The sequence below is a fragment of the Leguminivora glycinivorella genome, chromosome 2 (assembly GCF_023078275.1).
Source record: "Leguminivora glycinivorella isolate SPB_JAAS2020 chromosome 2, LegGlyc_1.1, whole genome shotgun sequence".
Classification (NCBI taxonomy): Eukaryota; Metazoa; Arthropoda; class Insecta; order Lepidoptera; family Tortricidae; genus Leguminivora; species Leguminivora glycinivorella.
This window is the reverse complement of record NC_062972.1, coordinates 10350575-10368756: the sequence shown is the minus strand read 5'-3', so window position 1 is coordinate 10368756 and position 18182 is coordinate 10350575. Positions and strand designations below refer to the sequence as shown.

The window sequence follows — 18182 nt, the reverse complement described above, 5'->3', positions numbered from 1 at the left end:
GCTAACCAACGAAATGACTAGCTTTTAAATTGTGGCCAGCAATATATTAAGATAAAGGTGTATCAATAAAATCTAAATTAATTAGAGAATGAATTAAAATGCTGTTCAATTTCATTTTGTATGACAAGTTTAATTGGCAAGAAAGATACGACTGTTCTTAGAGAGACCAGTTGTGATAGGTTCAAAGTAAGATTGTGCGACCAGTTTTAGTTCCGGAACCCATGAGTATTCTCGTAACTAATTAGCAAAGGTGGAAGGTGAGTGGAGGCTAATCTAAAACCGGCGCCGGATTGTTCTTTGATTGTCGTCCTGAGCAGGCGTCGGCACGGCGTCGCAATAGTTTCGGGTAATTAAGTGGTCGGTTATAAGAGTAATTACCATGTGGAAATTACATTATAAATGGTATGGGGTCATTACACTACATAACACAAAAAACTCTCGCAAAAAGTGGCGGCGGTCGGTTGTCAAAACACGTCACGGGATTATGGATGGTCACCGGAGGCGCGCGCGCCGGGCGCTGTCAACGCGCGCTTATCGCCACAAGCGCACGATATGCAACCGCGATTTCGTATTCGAAACACGTGACAGAAACTTCATATGGCATTCTGCACACTTAACAAAGTTTTACCCAAATCGCTTTATAACATGCAGGCGTGTGCCGTTAATTCAGACAACCGTGGACCTCGTTTCGTGTACCGTTTACAAGATTTCGAATAAGTAATCAATGATATTGCGATTTGCTGATATGGAAATTTGTGACCCTCTTCTTGTTTTACCCGTTTCTGGGTTCATTACTTACGGTGATCTATTAACCTGAGCAGTGTGCATCAATCTCTCTGCACTAACATCTGCAAAACGACCAGAATTCGATTACCGTGACTAGCATGTTTTTATGGCGAAACTTGCTAATGTAATTCTGAAGCACCAAGGCGGTGTATAGGCCCATCCTATCCGTTCAACCAGCCCGGCCAAAAAGCACTACTATATATGTATTATATAAACAAGCATACGAGATCTACTAAACATCATTGGTTGAAGTGATAAATACCTATGTCAATTGGTATTTATTTTAGCGTATGGCGTATACTTGTAGAAAATTAATATTATAAGTCGACATCCAGGTTACGCAACCAACCGATCGCGTCAGGTGTCAAATTGGTATAGAGATCCACCGGGCTGCCTTGGAAACGTCTCTTAGGGCACAGCATTTTAATTGGTATTAGGTATTTGTCACTTCAAATTATTCCCAGTCCAGACCTTGGAAAGTCAGATGGTCTTATGGAATTAGCAGTAGGAGGATTATTTTAAGTCATTGTCACAATTAGTGATTGTGGGGTTATGGCCTGTTGTCAGAAATTTTAAATCGTGTTTTTAATTTAATAGCATTGAGTATGAGTATGTTCTCTCTATCAGGGAGCGACTCCTTTAGTTCACGACAGCGTATTTAATCTATTGCCTAGTTAAGACGATACGATACAGGTCAATTCTCCATACAAACGCTCTCGACTATTTCCTCCCTGGTTTTTGAAGATAGAGCAATGACTTTTTCAACACAGATTATTTGTATGTCTTTCCCATCACGGAACAATGGTATTCCGGACCTTTGGCCGAAGCCAACACGTAGAGGCCCTTTCGACACTTTAATGAAATGTAAGGGGTACACCGAGCGGATGTTGCCCTTGCCCGTATCATGGGACACACGCAGAGGCAACACCCGCCAGGGTGTAAGGACTATTTGAGAGTTAATGGAATCTAAAATGAACTGGTCTATTTTGATGAAAGTGATGGACTAAATACTGGGCTATGGATAAAAAACCGGACGCCTGCCTAATAAAACGGTATCCAATTTTATTTCCGGCAGACGGTGACTCGTCCCCACAAGATGGGCCCCCACAAAAAGCGACATCCAAGATGGCTCAAGGGCAACACCGGTGTGAGAACTCAAGGGTGTCGAGAGGTGTACACCGCTTTCTGCCCAGTGGCTGTTAAGCCACTGCACCAACTCGCGTCTTATGCAAATTTTCACTTCCACCCCTGGGGCATATAGCCCTAACGACTCCACTCTGGACGGCCAGCCAAGGCAAGCCAGAGGTAGAGAGTACTGTCCCACCCACCCGCCTTACGGGTAACAGAACACAGATTATTATTATTTTTATCTGTGTCGGACCGTTTTGATTTTTTTGCTATTTTTATTTTAAAAGACGCTATAACCAATCAAAAATTTCTAAAAAACGGCGTTTTTCAATATGGCTCAAAAAAAGGTGTGATACTCAAGATCGGTAACAATTAGCCAAAAAATCTAAAAGGTCCGACACAGATTATTTCATTGTTATTCAGATTCTCAAATTTCGTTCCATTTAAATAAGTTTTAAAGGAGGAAACAATCGAGAGCGGAACCTCGATTTTAAAGATTTTTTCGCAATATCTTTTAACTGAGTTGTTCTTAATGGACATTTTTTTCGATAAATCTAGTTAGTAACACTAGTATATATAACTGAAATTCCCAAATTGAAAGGGGACTCCTTTCCATTTTAGCATTTTCGCTACCGTAGCGTCTTAATAACATAAATTCATGCGAACATGTCAAAGCAACGTCTTCAACTCTTCATCTAGCTAGCTCATAAGGTGACAGTTTGCTGTACGATATTGAACCTGTGCGTTTTCACATTATCCGATCCGATATCCGATATAGGACAGATATCCCATACATTGAAGCCGCCATCTTTGATTTTTTTGCCTTTGAAATCCTTTCAATATCCGATATCGGATCGGATAATGTGAAAACGCACTTAGGTGGGTCAGAAATTTAATTCCTTATCCGTACTTAAGTACCTACTTATTAGTTACCTACCGGTAAACGATTTGCTTCACTGTGTACAATTTGCTTTTTACTTTAATTTAAGTATTATTATGTTTAATAACTGTTATGTTGCCGTTGTTGCGAGTCAAGTTATAGGTACATAAACAAAACCAGTAGGAAAATTCTTCAACAGTGCTACATACTGTCTTCATTCCATTACAACATAGGTAGGATATATACTTATTCTAGTACTACTGACATCACAATTCCAGGCTCCATCATTGTATGTTAATGTGACGCACTTGGTCCGTGACGATTGATTACATACAATAAAGCGATGGCGTCATTATGATACATTCATATCAGTTCTTATCTATTATACAAGTCAAGTCAAGAAGGCATGTTCTGCCTTTTTACGTAATTGTTTACCACGCTATTTTAACGAGTAAGTTCTTCATAATCCTACAATAAACTTGGATCTAATTATCTTAGAACTCTTGCAAAGTTAATTTGCGCTGTAAACTGTAATCTTTGGGAAGTGATCTGCGCGGAATTCACAACACCCGCCGTTCTCACGTGGACTCCCGACCCGTTAGATAAAGATAAACAATATTATAAGTCACTGACATTTAAGTTCACCATTGTTACGCATTATATTGCGCATTCCCATATGTTTTTCGAGACAAATCATACGCTCGTGTCGCTATGGGCTAAAACCACGTTATTGTAGTGTTCACATAATTAACCGAACGTGCCGTGTGGTCGCTTAATAATCGTGCCTAATGACACGAACTCATCATGCCGCTTGCGGCGGGTTATTTTGGCACTCTGAGCGCATTACTTACACAATTCCACACTGTAAACACATTAACCTCACAGGATACATCAAAATTGTCTGACTTAGTGGAATTCATTTTTACACGCGAAATATATTGAAGACTTCTATCTGAATTATAGAAGAGTAGATGACAGATGTTATACAGGTACATGTGTAGGTAAAGCTGATACAGTTTTTAGATAAATAGTAAAAAGGACGCATGTAACAGGGTGTTGTGTGGAGATTCTCTGTTTTGAATATTTATTTACTAAAAACCGGCCAAGAGCGTGTCGGGCCACGCTCAGTGTAGGGTTCCGTAGGTTTCCGTATTTTTCTCAAAAACTACTGAACCTATCAAGTTCAAAATAATTTTCCTAGAAAGTCTTTATAGAGTTCTACTTTTGTGATTTTTTTCATATTTTTTAAACATATGGTTCAAAAGTTAGAGGGGGGGGGACGCACTTTTTTTCCTTTAGGAGCGATTATTTCCGAAAATATTAATATTATCAAAAAACGATCTTAGTAAACCCTTATTCATTTTTAAATACCTATCCAACAATATATCACGCGTTGGGGTTGAAATGAAAAAAAATATCAGCCCCCACTTTACATGTAGGGGGGGTACCCTAATAAAACATTTTTTTCCATTTTTTATTTTTGCACTTTGTTGGCGTGATTGATATACATATTGGTACCAAATTTCAGCTTTCTAGTGCTAACGGTTACTGAGATTATCCGCGGACGGACGGACGGACGGACGGACGGACAGACAGACATGGCGAAACTATAAGGGTTCCTAGTTGACTACGGAACCCTAAAAAGAGACGCTTACGTATAGATTTCCGTACAGTGACAGTGACCCTCTTGATGCTATCTCTATTGTATGCTCATAATTACAGTCTGGCAAAAAAGTGTAGAAATTACAAAGTGGCAATAGCGTCGTGTCGTACCTTTCAAATCAATTTGTCAATCAAAACAGGACTGCACTACGAATTTGCCATTTTTAAATTTCAGATATTTTTCTGTCAGGCTGTATATTGCCTGCTCATGTTGCCAGTCATCAGCTTCGCGAATTTAATAGTATAGGTTACTTAATGTAATTATGCAAGTGCAATAGATATAACAAAGTGCGGGTCAATGTCCGAAAATAATCTATGAGGATATTCTTTATACGATGGCGCGAGATATGTCTTAGTTATGAGAATCTATCTGATCGGTGTTACATTTTGATCTCTTCATCCAACTTAAAAAAAAAAAATATGTATAAAAATGTAGCTTATGTAATGGGAAGACTTTTTAAATCTAATATGCTAAGCTGCTCCCCATATAATCAATATTTCAATAATTATAAAAGTGCCTTCAAATGTGCTAGGCAGGCATATCATACAAAATAATGACTTGAAAACTAGCACCTAAGTGTCAATGCATATTGTAGGTTTACAATATGTACCTAACCGAATTATTTGTTTAGTAACTGTCCATGTGTCCACTGCATACCAACCTGTCGGGCCAGACGAATTTCTTGAAATAACATTACAGTCACAATGTTGGATGCGGTAGGTAAAATAATAGCAACAATTTTATTAATATAGCGGCTCACACAAGAAATGTTGGGAAGCCTTCCATCTACTAACATAGATACTTATATTAAGTAGACTGAATTTCAGACAGATTTTGTGACGGTCCTTTTGCTGTTTCATTAATAAAAAGGTGACATCTCCATCGTTTTAGGGTTTCGCATGCTTTGAACATGTAAGCCACCACGACCAAGAAAATTGAACGTGTGCATGACCTATCAGTATCTGAACAAAGGAATTGTTTTATAAGATTATCTAATAAGATTTTGTGCCCAAGAAATCGAACGCTAATCGTTATATTGAAGGGATATTTTCAGGTGAATAAATAATTTGGAATCCTCTTGGAGTTTGAATAGTCCTGTTCAATTATCATTAACACGTATAAAGATTATATCCAACAAACATTTTTAAATTACTTCTAAGTATAACTGTACACAAATTTAATTTACATACACAGTTCATTTTGCCAAATATTAGGTCAAATTTACAAATTAAAAATGATCATCAAAGTATCGACAGTAAGTATAAAAGTTTCAGTTGCATATTCTTAATTATAAAAGCTAACAATAAGAGTTTTTTTAAATGATTCAATGATTCACGGTTAGTTTCATAAGACTTATATTGACCGGGATATAAGTCTTATAAAAGCGAACACTTTTCAATAATTGCCGGAAATCATTAAAAGTAGCAAAAATATCGCATGCGACATTAATTGACTGTCAGTCCATAAGAGGTACGTTCCTAGCGCTGCTGCACTGACATGCAAGAGTATAAAGTCTGTGGCCTCTTGGATAACTATGTGAAATGTGCATGGATGTCTTTTCAGGCGAAACGATGCAATATGTCCGTAGTGATGCCGCGAAAGAAGTTGAATACTTCGGTGTTGTCGGTCTCACTCTCTGAAGGAACTGCTAAATTTGCACCCTGAAAAGTAAAATTATCATGAATAGTTTAATTAAAATAGTGATAGTATGTACACAGACGGTTATGCAACAAATAGTTACTTATTTGCTTATAGCTTGTCCGCTTATAAAAACCCATATGTCATATGTCATCACAATTAATGACCTGCCCGAAGTCGTCAAGTACTCTACTGTTCTGATGTTTGCTGATGATGTCAAATTAGCTAAACCAATCCAGGTTGACTCTGATGCCAGCAAACTGCAATCGGACATTGACGCAGTTTATCGGTGGGGTTTTAGTCTTAATACTGCTAAATGTCAAAACATTTCAATTAACCGACTCTCGGTTATCACAATGTCATTTCAAACTATGCGTGCTACTTTATTCAATGCCTATGTCCGCAGATTTGTAACAAAGTCTTGGTTTTGTCTTAAGGCAGAAAGTAACTGTCATTTCGCTACTAGTATGGAATCCACATGGAATCTATCAAAAACATGTTACCTTAATCGAAAGAGTTCAAAAGTCATTTGTCCGTTACCTATACTATAAAATTCATGGTTTCTACCCTTACTTATACCCGACCCTGTTTGTGCTAGGAATGGTATCTTACCAAAGCCTTGAAATGCGTAGACGGATTGCGGTAATCAAATATTTCTTCAGGCTGATACGAGGCACTATATATAATCCTTCGTTGTTACAATATATATCGTTTAAAGTACCGCTACACATAAGAGGTACCCTCCGTCCACGCCAACGGCCGCTATTCCAGGTCGCCAACGCCGAAAACAACTTGAGCAATTCTCCCGTGTACGTGGCCTTAAATCTCGTCAACAATACTCTCCTCTATGATCCGACATTAGACCTGTTTTCGCACACGGAGTCGAGATTTCTGGCCACAGCTTCTCGTTATCTCGAATCGATCCACACGCCTACCACAATACAGTGCTAATTAAATGTTACGATTATGAGTTAATGTGCAGCGATTATTCAGACCTGCAACTATTATTATTGTTAAGTTGACAAGTAAAACATTGAATAATTGTATACTATTTATTTTAATTTTGATTGTAATTTTAAATATGATTTGAATTGTATTGAATTAATTTTAATTAGTGATATTATGACCTATAACTTTCATGTTTAGCACTATGCTGTAAATGTAAGTTGGTTGAATAAATAAACAATAAACAATAAATAGCAGTTTCTAAGGCTCGGTCGCACACCACCAAGAAATCTCATTTACGGGAAGTTTCATATTAAAACTCTGGGGCGCGCCCGGTGACGATGATCAGTCATAGGGTACCTAATGTTAGAAAATCCAAGAGGCTATAGAGGTAGGTAGAGTCGAGTTCATAAACATGTGTACATTTTTTCACCTTATTGCAACGAATTAAGGTGAAGAAATGTGCCTACACGTATTTATGAACCCGACTATACCTACTTTAAACACATATGTCTATTTAAATTCAATCCATCTTTACCTACTAACTTACAAGCAAAAATTTTCAGTAATTTTTCCAATTTAGTTTCTCATGAGGTTAGAGGTTGAATTTCCGAAATTCTGCAATTATTTACATTATATTATACGAACAAAATAGTTGTTACTTAGTCACGCAAAAAGATAATGGGCATTCAGACTCGAAGACTTTCTCTTCGTTTTTAGATCCTAGAAAAATTAAATCATTACAATGATATCTAATGATAGAGCTACGCAGCATTAGCATTTAAACTGCGTCCTGTAACACAGGGTTTCCTTGCTCAGGACACAGGGTCGCGATTTTCTGTAATTGTTTTTATATAATAAACTTTTTTAATTTTTTTTTTCATTATTTATTTGATACAGGTACTAATATTTACCGACCTGCAGGTAACTCCAGCAGAACCCCAAGCCAGATAAAACAGTTTTACGAAGTCTTATCAAAGAACGCCGATTGAAAGACTTGGTGACGGTATTTGTTAATGTTGTACCTATATATGGATACACCAACATCACATAGTACTTATAAGTACTAATTTATACATATTATGATCAACAACATATATGATACATACATATATAGTCTTTATATTTTTTCCTTAGAATCTATTTTTCAATTCGTTTAGCATTGATTAGGTCACATTTATTGTGCCTAAGCTGTAAATTCACATTTTTGACACATTTGTTAAAAAGTATGTTGCGATGTGGCTAAGACGTATCGTTTGCCAAATCTAGCGATTATTTACGAATTGGTTGAATCGATTAGGCCTTATGTAAAAGGAGGCGCTTAAACAAATATACGATTTCTATCAACTTACTGAAATGTCATTTGAATCGAAATGACAGACTCTGCCACAGCACTAGTTTAAATATAATAAGGAATGATAAATGACATAATCAGTAAATCCTGCGTGATAAATGAATATCGTAAAATATTCATTAACAAAGATCCGCAAAAATGTAACATATGTTAGATTATGTTTAAAGTAAGCGATATGTTGTTTTTAAGTAAGGACTGTATCGTTAATTATAGGGACACAACAAACCTCGTCTAAATGTTGACATGTGCATAATTTTGTATTATTATGGTCCGAGAGTATGATCTGAAGGTATTGGTAAGTACTATTTGATATAAGAAGGTCTGATATTTTTTTTATTTTAGGGACTTTATGGTACTTTCATTAAGGTCTAGCAAATACATTTCGGACAACCCCTAATCTGACTTAATTTGAGAATATCTCAAAGACTTTTTGTACGATTTCGACAAACAAAGGTTAATATGCTGCCAAAATATATTTTTTAAGAATCCTCTTCATGGTTGTTCAATTGGGTACTTGCAGAATAAATGCGGTGAATTTATATAATTTAAAAAAACGCATTTTTGAGCAACATTCCGGTTTGCCGTAAATATTTGATACAAGCAGGATGAGAGAAATAGATAAAAAAAATTAGGCATAGGCCAATGTCTAATAGACATTCATGGTGTTTGAACAGTGCCTAAACCAGATCGATATAAACAGTGTATGATAGTTAAATTCGACATCAAAGTCGGAGTTAGCGTAAGCACCATGCCACATTCTCTAAATGGCCGCCATACACAGATCATGAACTTTATTTTTTTTAAATAATAGTGGCTAGACTATGTCTAGATATTCTGCTTTGTGGATCATGTGTCGTTGAGGTTCGCACTGTACAATTTTTTTTCGCAATTGTGTCGTCTTGTACGCACTTTGTGAATTTTCTAGTAGCATTTGTCCGAAATCGTAATTGGTACTCGGGAGGATTAAGTCAATGCTGTCTAAACCACATGCTTTACGTCGAGTTTCTAGGACAAAATGCGTACCTTATTATGTGCCTTATTAAGCCCATGTCTTGTTATAAGAAAAAAATATAATAGCAAATAAATACGGCTACTCAAAGTTGTCCCCATATTTAACGATACAGTCTTTACTTGATTTTTTAAAATATTATTACAGGATTTTATTTAAAATTTCATTAGGTCGCGCCAGTTTACGTTTTGTGGCCGCTGTCATGTGTCAAAAATGTGAACTTACAGCTCCGGGACAATACGGATTGAAAATTCTCAATCAAGTTCTTATAGAAAAAAATCTTACGGTTACCAACCGAGCAAAAATAAAACTAAATAGAAAAAAGCTCCAAAATTTGGCCGGCAAAAAGGTACAGCCAAGAATCTTGGCCCAGGATACCAGTTGGCTCCCATACGGGGCCCGGGGTAGGTAGGCTTGGTGGTTGCGTGACCCGTATTTATTAGTCCGGTTTCCTCACGATGATTTCCATCACCAAAAAGAGCCTGGCATAGAGCAAATTATGTTTCGCAGATAATTTGCGAAATATTGTTTTGTATGAGCTGGTATTTGAACCCTCGACCTCTGAATTAAAAGTATTTAGCAAGCACTTACCTCTATATTACCAGCGCTACCTACATAAAATATTTTACATATCTAGTCATCAGGCAAACCCAAGTTAGGATATAAAGAAGACGACGAGAAAAGGTAGAGTGCCTCTGCGTCCAGCTTGGCTCGTCTAGCATGGGCACTGCCGTGTCCCCAGATATAAACCAACTCGTCTACAAGCTCATACCGAGCATTGTACGACTGTACGTATTATTGTCTCCCTTGTCACTGATAGATTTATTTTTCAAGGCTTTGTTTTTAATTGTGAAGCAGGTGTGTATGTACTAGTTAGGCCGTCCATAAATTTACCTTAGCGCCCCAAAGATTAGTATTCTGAACATGAACGTTAAAGAGATAGGTCATCGGTGCAAGTAGTAAATACACAATGGGCTTAATGAACCGACCATTAATTCTACAGAGCAAATGAACGCGCCAAGTGCAGTATAAACAACAGGGTAATTCAGCGTTGGTACTTGACATACGTACTTACACGGAAGACACTAAAAGCCTCAGGTATTCAACGGGAGTTGACTTTATTGCCAAAGCTTGGGCATTATTCTGCAAGGAATTATGTATTAAGCAGTGAGCATATCTGTTGCGTTTACGCAGTAGCGTTATGCTGAATGTGTAAGGATTATTTAAATTCAAGAATTAATTATCAAATAGTACCTACTGGTAATTGTTAAATATAATCGCTGTGTGCAGTGTGACGTAAGCTCTGACCGTTATTTATAAGACTTATAAGGTAACCTTTCCCGCGGAAACACTGTTTGACAAGTCCGATGACTGGATAAATAGAGCATCAACCGAAATAAATTCCTATATTTTATTCCAAATAAAATTACAATTTTTCTAGTTGCATCCACGCCCATTTGACGAATATACATAGGCATTAGGCACATAAAATAGTGTGTCAAAATCTGGTTTTAAGACGCTAGTACCTACTTATAATCCTCGAGCAAGGTTGATAGGTTAATCAGCCGTTATTTTCACGAATAGCATCCATTATTTGTATACAGCGGTTGTATTTCAAATTGATTTGGAATCTAGTATTTATACACCTTGTTAGGCGATTATCGATACGCCCGCGGGCCGCGGCAAATACCGATATTCGATGCAAACACAAGTTTTGTACGCATAATGGGGACTATTCCAAATAATGTTACATCCAGCCGATCAAATATACAGTACACTAAAATTTTATTGATATTTCTGAGTCGAATAACGGTCTACGTAGTTATCAACTGAAAGGAAAAGTGTTCATTAACGCAGATGTCGCTCATAAACCTATGTTTTGTGTTAGTAGTACCAACTAGAAATACACTTTCTATTAGCTAAGCCAGTAAAAATGTGTTTATTAACGATAATAACTGTGAATTACATACAGACGCAAGACGCGAAGATAATTCAATTATAATAATTGTGTAGGTACGTCTGCACGCAGCGTCCTTATTATAAAAGAAATGAAAATTATAAAAAATGGCACACATTTAAAACAAGAGACGAGTATCGTAAAAAGTATAATGAATGGGACCGGGCAATGAGTGTATTCCGTGCTCATTGTTGCCGATTTCAGACAGAGATTTGCTAATAGCAGCTATTAGTTGGCCGACCGGGTGGCGTTGCGTGCACTGTCACTACCGGCCTTGCCGTCACACAAAAAACATAATTATTCCTAGAACGGTAATATCTACTGAAACCTTCCTTTGCGTAGAGATCGAGTAACGGTAACGGTGCGAATGTCATGTCGAGAAATTCGGCGGTGATGACCACTTTCGTAGGTAGCATTTGTCCAACTGTAAAGACGCCTCGATATGCCATTTTAGGCGTGATTAGTAATTATCGTCAGTAATTACGCATCATTTAAAGCGTCAGTAGGTGAAACAGAGTTCTGTTATAATGGAGGTAGGTACGAAGATGTGACAGTTGTATTAGTGTTTCATGGTAAGATTACAATCTGCGATTTCCGGGCAAGAGGGAACGCGGTCATTAGGCGCCAAAAGTCGTGTTGTCACTCATGGCTGCAAACGGTACTCGAAGCTTCATTTAACTCACAAAATATCTAAGAATCCGTTCATGGTATATTTGACTTTAGCAGTTTAGCACCCATACAACGTTAGTGTAATTGAAGATCTTTCATAACTTGTCGGTCTCTATTAACTTCGTTACTAATAGTCCGCAAAATACGCGACACTTCATTTAACTACGAACGAATGTCTACGCACAATACTGAACACAACAAATGAACACTGTTAAATAAGTAAAGCGTAGCCGATTACATGGGTTTCCCCGTATAAAAATTCGGCCCGGTAAAGTGAAAGTAAACGTACCTATAAAAATTGGCTAACTATAAACTTCTAGTATTTCTTGTTTTGATGAAGCTTTCGATTGACAAATTTGGTAAACATATCTTTATTTAACGTATCGTTTTATACTATCCACTTGGAAAGTAAAGCCCAGACCAGACGACCAACCAGAGAAAGACTGAACGTGATATTAAATCTTTATTAGTCAGGCTCGCGAAATCATCAAACTCATTGGAAGTGGTGGGTATCAAAATATATAATAGTTTGAGCCGTGACATTAAAGAAGCGGCTTCTTATGGGTTGTTTGTTAAAAAGCTGAAGGACTTCTTAATTGACAAGGCATTTTTTACGGTCCGTGAATTCCATAGTAAGTTTAATTTAAAATTATGAATGTGTGTTTTTTTCCTTTGACATTTTGTTTTAATTTCTTGTGTTTTTTTGTTGTATATATAATTATGGTTAGTATTTAAATTTATCATTATTTTTTGACTAAGTTGTTTAAGATTATTTTAATTCCTTATTTATTGTATTATTATTTTTTGTATTTTTGACATGTGTTGTTTATGACATTAAAGGTTTTGAATTGAATTGAATTGAAAACTCCTCATTTTCTGGGTGTGCTTTAGAACATATTGAGAGGATTATACTTGTTCGCTTTAGACACCCGCTTTAGAGATTTTGATATGATTTGACCGTTAAATACACCTTTTAAAATCTTTAGGGTTTCCTGTAATACTCGTTTCTGGAAAATAACTATTTGGATGAAAAACAACAACCCCTTTTGAGGAGCAAATTATTTCCTTTTAAATTATAGGTGTATACAAAATATCGTATAAAGCTTAGTAAATAATATAGACTTTCAATAAAACAAAATGGTTAATAGTTTGACTAAAAGCTTTCTTTTTTAGTGAAACCACAAGTGACTTTAACGTGGGTCCTTTTGTTTATTATGATATATATTACATGATAGCAACTTTAATAACCTAAAAACAGCCTATGTAATGGATGTACTCCGTACCGACCGTACGATGTAGTATCCTAAAATTCTACACCGAGCATGGCCCGACACGCTCCTGACTATTTTTTTTTACTCAGGACTATGTTTTTTAAATCGCTCAACTATAATAAATCGTGGTCTATAGAGTCCAACACTTTTTCACTTAAGTGATTTATTTAAAGATGCACAAATGTAAAAAACCGGCCAAGAGCGTGTCGGGCCACGCTCAGTGTAGGGTTCCGTAGTTTTCCGTATTTTTCTCAAAAACTACTGAACCTATCAAGTTCAAAACAATTTTCCTAGAAAGTCTTTATAAAGTTCTACTTTTGTGATTTTTTTCATATTTTTTAAACATATGGTTCAAAAGTTAGAGGGGGGGGGACGCACTTTTTTTTCCTTTAGGAGCGATTATTTCCGAAAATATTAATATTATCAAAAAACGATCTTAGTAAACCCTTATTCATTTTTAAATACCTATCCAACAATATATCACACGTTGGGGTTGGAATGAAAAAAAATATCAGACCCCACTTTACATGTAGGGGGGGTACCCTAATAAAACATTTCTTTCCATTTTTTATTTTTGCACTTTGTCGGCGTAATTGATATACATATTGGTACCAAATTTCAGCTTTCTAGTGCTAACGGTTGCGGAGATTATCCGCGGACGGACGGACGGACGGACGGACGGACGGACGGACGGACGGACGGACGGACGGACGGACGGACGGACAGACAGACATGGCGAAACTATAAGGGTTCCTAGTTGACTACGGAACCCTAAAAAAGGTAAAATTTAGAGAGCGCCAATACTTACCTTATTACGTGCACAGCGGTTCGTTTAAAATTCAATATTGGAGATGAGATAAGTAAAAAACATCGAACTTTTATGAATAAGCCCACCCTCGCTACGTGAAACGAAAGTGGCTCGGTCGTTTTAGAAAAATAAACTCACGACACAGATCACGTAACGCACGAGACGCTATTAAATTTTCCGCTTGACAAGCTTGTAGTTAATGGCACTGTACTTACTGTTTCGCGATTCTCATTAAATAACATCGATCTATTTAATTCAATTAAGACGAAAGGGCACGACCGCCTCGTAACTGGTTTTTCATACAAACGAATATAGCCTTCATTTTCCTAATTGGATATTGACATTATTGGGAATATTTTTACATAATTTGTTTTGTTTTAATAACATAACATACATTACGTAATTCTAATTATCATTTACTTATATTCTTTTGATTTTGATTATTGTACAAAAACTGAGATTTAGAAAAAATATAATGATTCAAATTCATCAACGTGTAGGTAATGATGTACCTACGAGAATTATGGACAATCGATCGTTCACTATCCTCTCAACTTGATGTATAGATGTTCTATGACACTTTTTTGATGCATATCAGTAAGCAGAAGTCTTCTTAGCGCCACTTAGCACTCGCGCGGAAATCGTGTGGCTAGTGGAGCTCGACGACGGACTCATGTCGCGAGAACAATATGGTCCGGCCATGCCGAGCCGAGACCCATACATACATTTAACAAAAACTTTATGAAAGTCGAAAGTAACGCTTTCACTAGCGGAACGTTATTGTATTGTGCGTCAATTGTAAAACATCCAAATTGGTATAATGAAGTTCTTTACGGTCAATTGTAAATTTATTTACAAATGGAACAATTAGGTCGAACATAATTAGTTTGCTAGTTGTATTGGCGAAATTGCCTCCGTGTGCTAAAAAAATAGCTTCTCGATTAATCGTATTATTCGTATTACTTATGTCTACTGGTCCAATTCTATCAATGCCTGTAAGAGGTCACAGCGATACAATACCGATCTGTCAGTTTCATCATATCTTCCACAAAAAGAGTCTATTTTGAAATTGCTAGATCGGCATCGTACCGCTGTATTATCTTATAAGGATTGTTCGAATTGGATTGTATCATAATAATGTCAAATTCACGCGACTGTTAGGGAATACACGTTTAGAGCTGAATTAGTCGATCTTATTTGTAAAATTTGGACAATTTTGAATACTAAAACAGGTAAATTTATAATTCGTATATCCTGTACTACAATCTTCTCAGACTACATTTTTATTATAAGGTTTTGAAACAGAGTAAACGAGGCTAAGACGAATTCAATTATTTTCAGAAATTACCTAATATTAAGCTACAATTTCTTTGAAAATCTTCATTACATCGAAGTAATTTTTGTACTTGATTAATCTGCAACGTTTACTTAAAATGCTGTTATGCCTTAGTGATTATAAATTGCTATTCTTTATATTTAGCAATTTTTTGAAAACGAGCCTTCACTGGTACAATTATTACCACTTTTGGACATTTTGTCATATTTTGTTAGACCAAGTAGAAAAAGTCATATAATGTGATATATATTTGTAAAGTACTCGCAAAGCCCTTTAATTTGATACCACACACGGTATGATCAAGCGCTCGGTTGCGATTTCACTGTTTTTCACACGAAAGCCCTGTTAAGGCGAGATGATCTGTCAAAGTAACCAATCCAAGGGGGTGAGGTGCGCGGCGTCCGGCCAGCCCCGCCCGCGCGGCTCTGTTCGCTTGTCGCACACGGGAACTCAAATTCGCGCGGCAGCATGGCACAGACGGATCGCAGTATAATGATCGCCGTATTTTAACTGGGCTTTCTTGGTTTTTTCATGAAATAGGAGGCAAATGAGCAGCTGTATCGCCTGATGGTAAGCGATCACCGCCTTTATTTTCTTTATTAGGTTTCATCATTTGTGTAAGTAATACTAATGAATGATTTATAGTTACAGCGTTGTCGGAGCTTTTAAGGACGTACCTAAACTACAATCAATTTTATCGTTTTTTTCGGATTCTCCAACTGCCATCGTCGAAACTTCTTAGTAATCGCACTTAGCTACAATCGACAGGGTGAAATAAAAAGGACCATTCAAACTTTGCTTAGTGACTTTTGAGGTCATTATGAACAACTTTTATTAAGGGTCCAATTCCAATGCTGAAACCACGAAAAAAAATTGGATATTCCATAGGAATGAGCTGTATCATGACAGTCGAAATGTATAAAAAACATACTTTTTTTGCGTTTTCAGCATTAGTCCCATAGTAAATAGGAGCACAATTCGAAAATTACGAGTTACAACTATTTACCTGCAAAGATAATACTGTGTAGAGAATTTTATGGAAATATACCTACTTCTCCTATACATCATAACTGTAGCTTTTACGGTTTTCCTGGATATATAAAAAACTGAAAATGAATATATAACATCTCGGCGAGTTTTCTACTTCATGTAGAAGTTTTTTCTTATAAACATATTGTTAACAGAACACAGTAACCGTCTGCTTCTTTGATCGTAGACTTTATGTAAAAAGATTATTATGTCATGTCACTGTTGTTTAAAAATACACATTAAATTTGTCAGTCGTGAATAAATAACGCTTTTTCATTTTCATATTGAAAGCTTTTAAGCTGTATACATGCCAAAGTTTCGAATTTTATTCTTGTTGTTTAGGAACCTACTAATAGCAGGTTACTTGTATATTTTGATGATCATCATTCAAACATGATGAAATCACTCATCCAATCACTGATGAAATCTATGTTATTTATATTAAGATATGAATAAAATCTAAAAAAAAACTATGCAATTGAAACTTTGTCTATTTAATAAAGTTGCTATTGATATCATATCCTGACAATTATATTTATCTGAGTTTTGAATGATTCACGGTTATTTTCATTAGACTTATATTGACCGGGATATAGACCGTGATTACCTTTTTGATTTTTGTCGAGCTCCCGATATTTCGACGCAGTTGCATGCATCATGATCACGGAAAACTGACGAAGGCGGGTGGATGTTAAAGTTGCATAGACAGCGCGCGATCTACCCTCCTTCGCGCGCGTCGGCTGCGTTCACTTTCAGCGTTACCACTGGTCGCATTCACACTCGATGGTCTGTCCAAACACACTACACTCACAGTGTCACTACGTTTGTTCAATTCTGACTTCACCGGTTTTTTACACAAACAAATCACTGGATTCCATACATTATATTTATCTGGTTTAAACCAGACCCAAATTTCGAGGATTCAGAAGAACGACAAAATGCTTCAAGAAAACAGCTTTTCTCTTCGCTTGACTCGTGTTGGCGGGGGCACTACCGCCACGGCCGTACCTCCAAATAAAATACAACCCAGCACAGGATAAAGTATCAATATCATTCTATGCCTACCTTGAATTCTCAAGTATATTCATATCAAAGTCTCAACTGTTGTCAAAGGAGTCAGACAGCTTGTTGAAGGAATCATATAATCTTGCAAATTAGACAAATATCTGTAAATATAAAGTATCGTAATCATACCCACCAAATAAAAAAAAAATTGTCCAGCTTTATCAATGTATGATTATGGACTTTCATCAAAATTTATTGAGAAGTTAAAATACTGAAATCTTTTAACTATTGTGGAAAATGGCGACAGTTGTCAAACAAAATTTCTGTCAGGTTGGCCACATGTTTGGCATAGACACAGAAAAAATATAGACGGAGGGTAGCACGATCTAATTAACCTTATACCAAATTTTGAAAGACAGAAATACCTACCCTACCTGATCTTCAATCAGTACTGTACCTACCGCCGCCTTTTCTTTCGAAGAACTCAATATTTTTATGAAAATTATACGTAAGTTTCTTCACTAGCTGGACATCAGTCATATATTTTCCAAGTGGAAAAGTTGTGCTGTAATGACGTCACAGACGCGTCATCTAGGGGTTTCTAAAATCTATGATGTTTAGATATCGTAAATGTCACTTGATAACATCATATGAAAATGAAATACTTACGAGTATATATAAATTATTATTTTCCTCCCTTTTCA

General features: G+C 36.5%; 1 protein-coding gene across 3 annotated transcripts in view; it reads right to left on the bottom strand.

Moving 5' to 3' along the window:
* Window positions 1-4377: 4377 nt before the first annotated feature.
* Window positions 4378-18182, bottom strand: part of LOC125234258 (autophagy-related protein 16) — a 246859-nt gene continuing 233054 nt past the window's right edge. For all 3 annotated transcript variants that reach the window (XM_048140473.1, XM_048140480.1, XM_048140488.1), the window contains one exon: window positions 4378-6118. The gene's annotated coding sequence lies outside the window, so the exon portion shown is untranslated. The remainder of the gene's footprint in view (window positions 6119-18182) is intronic.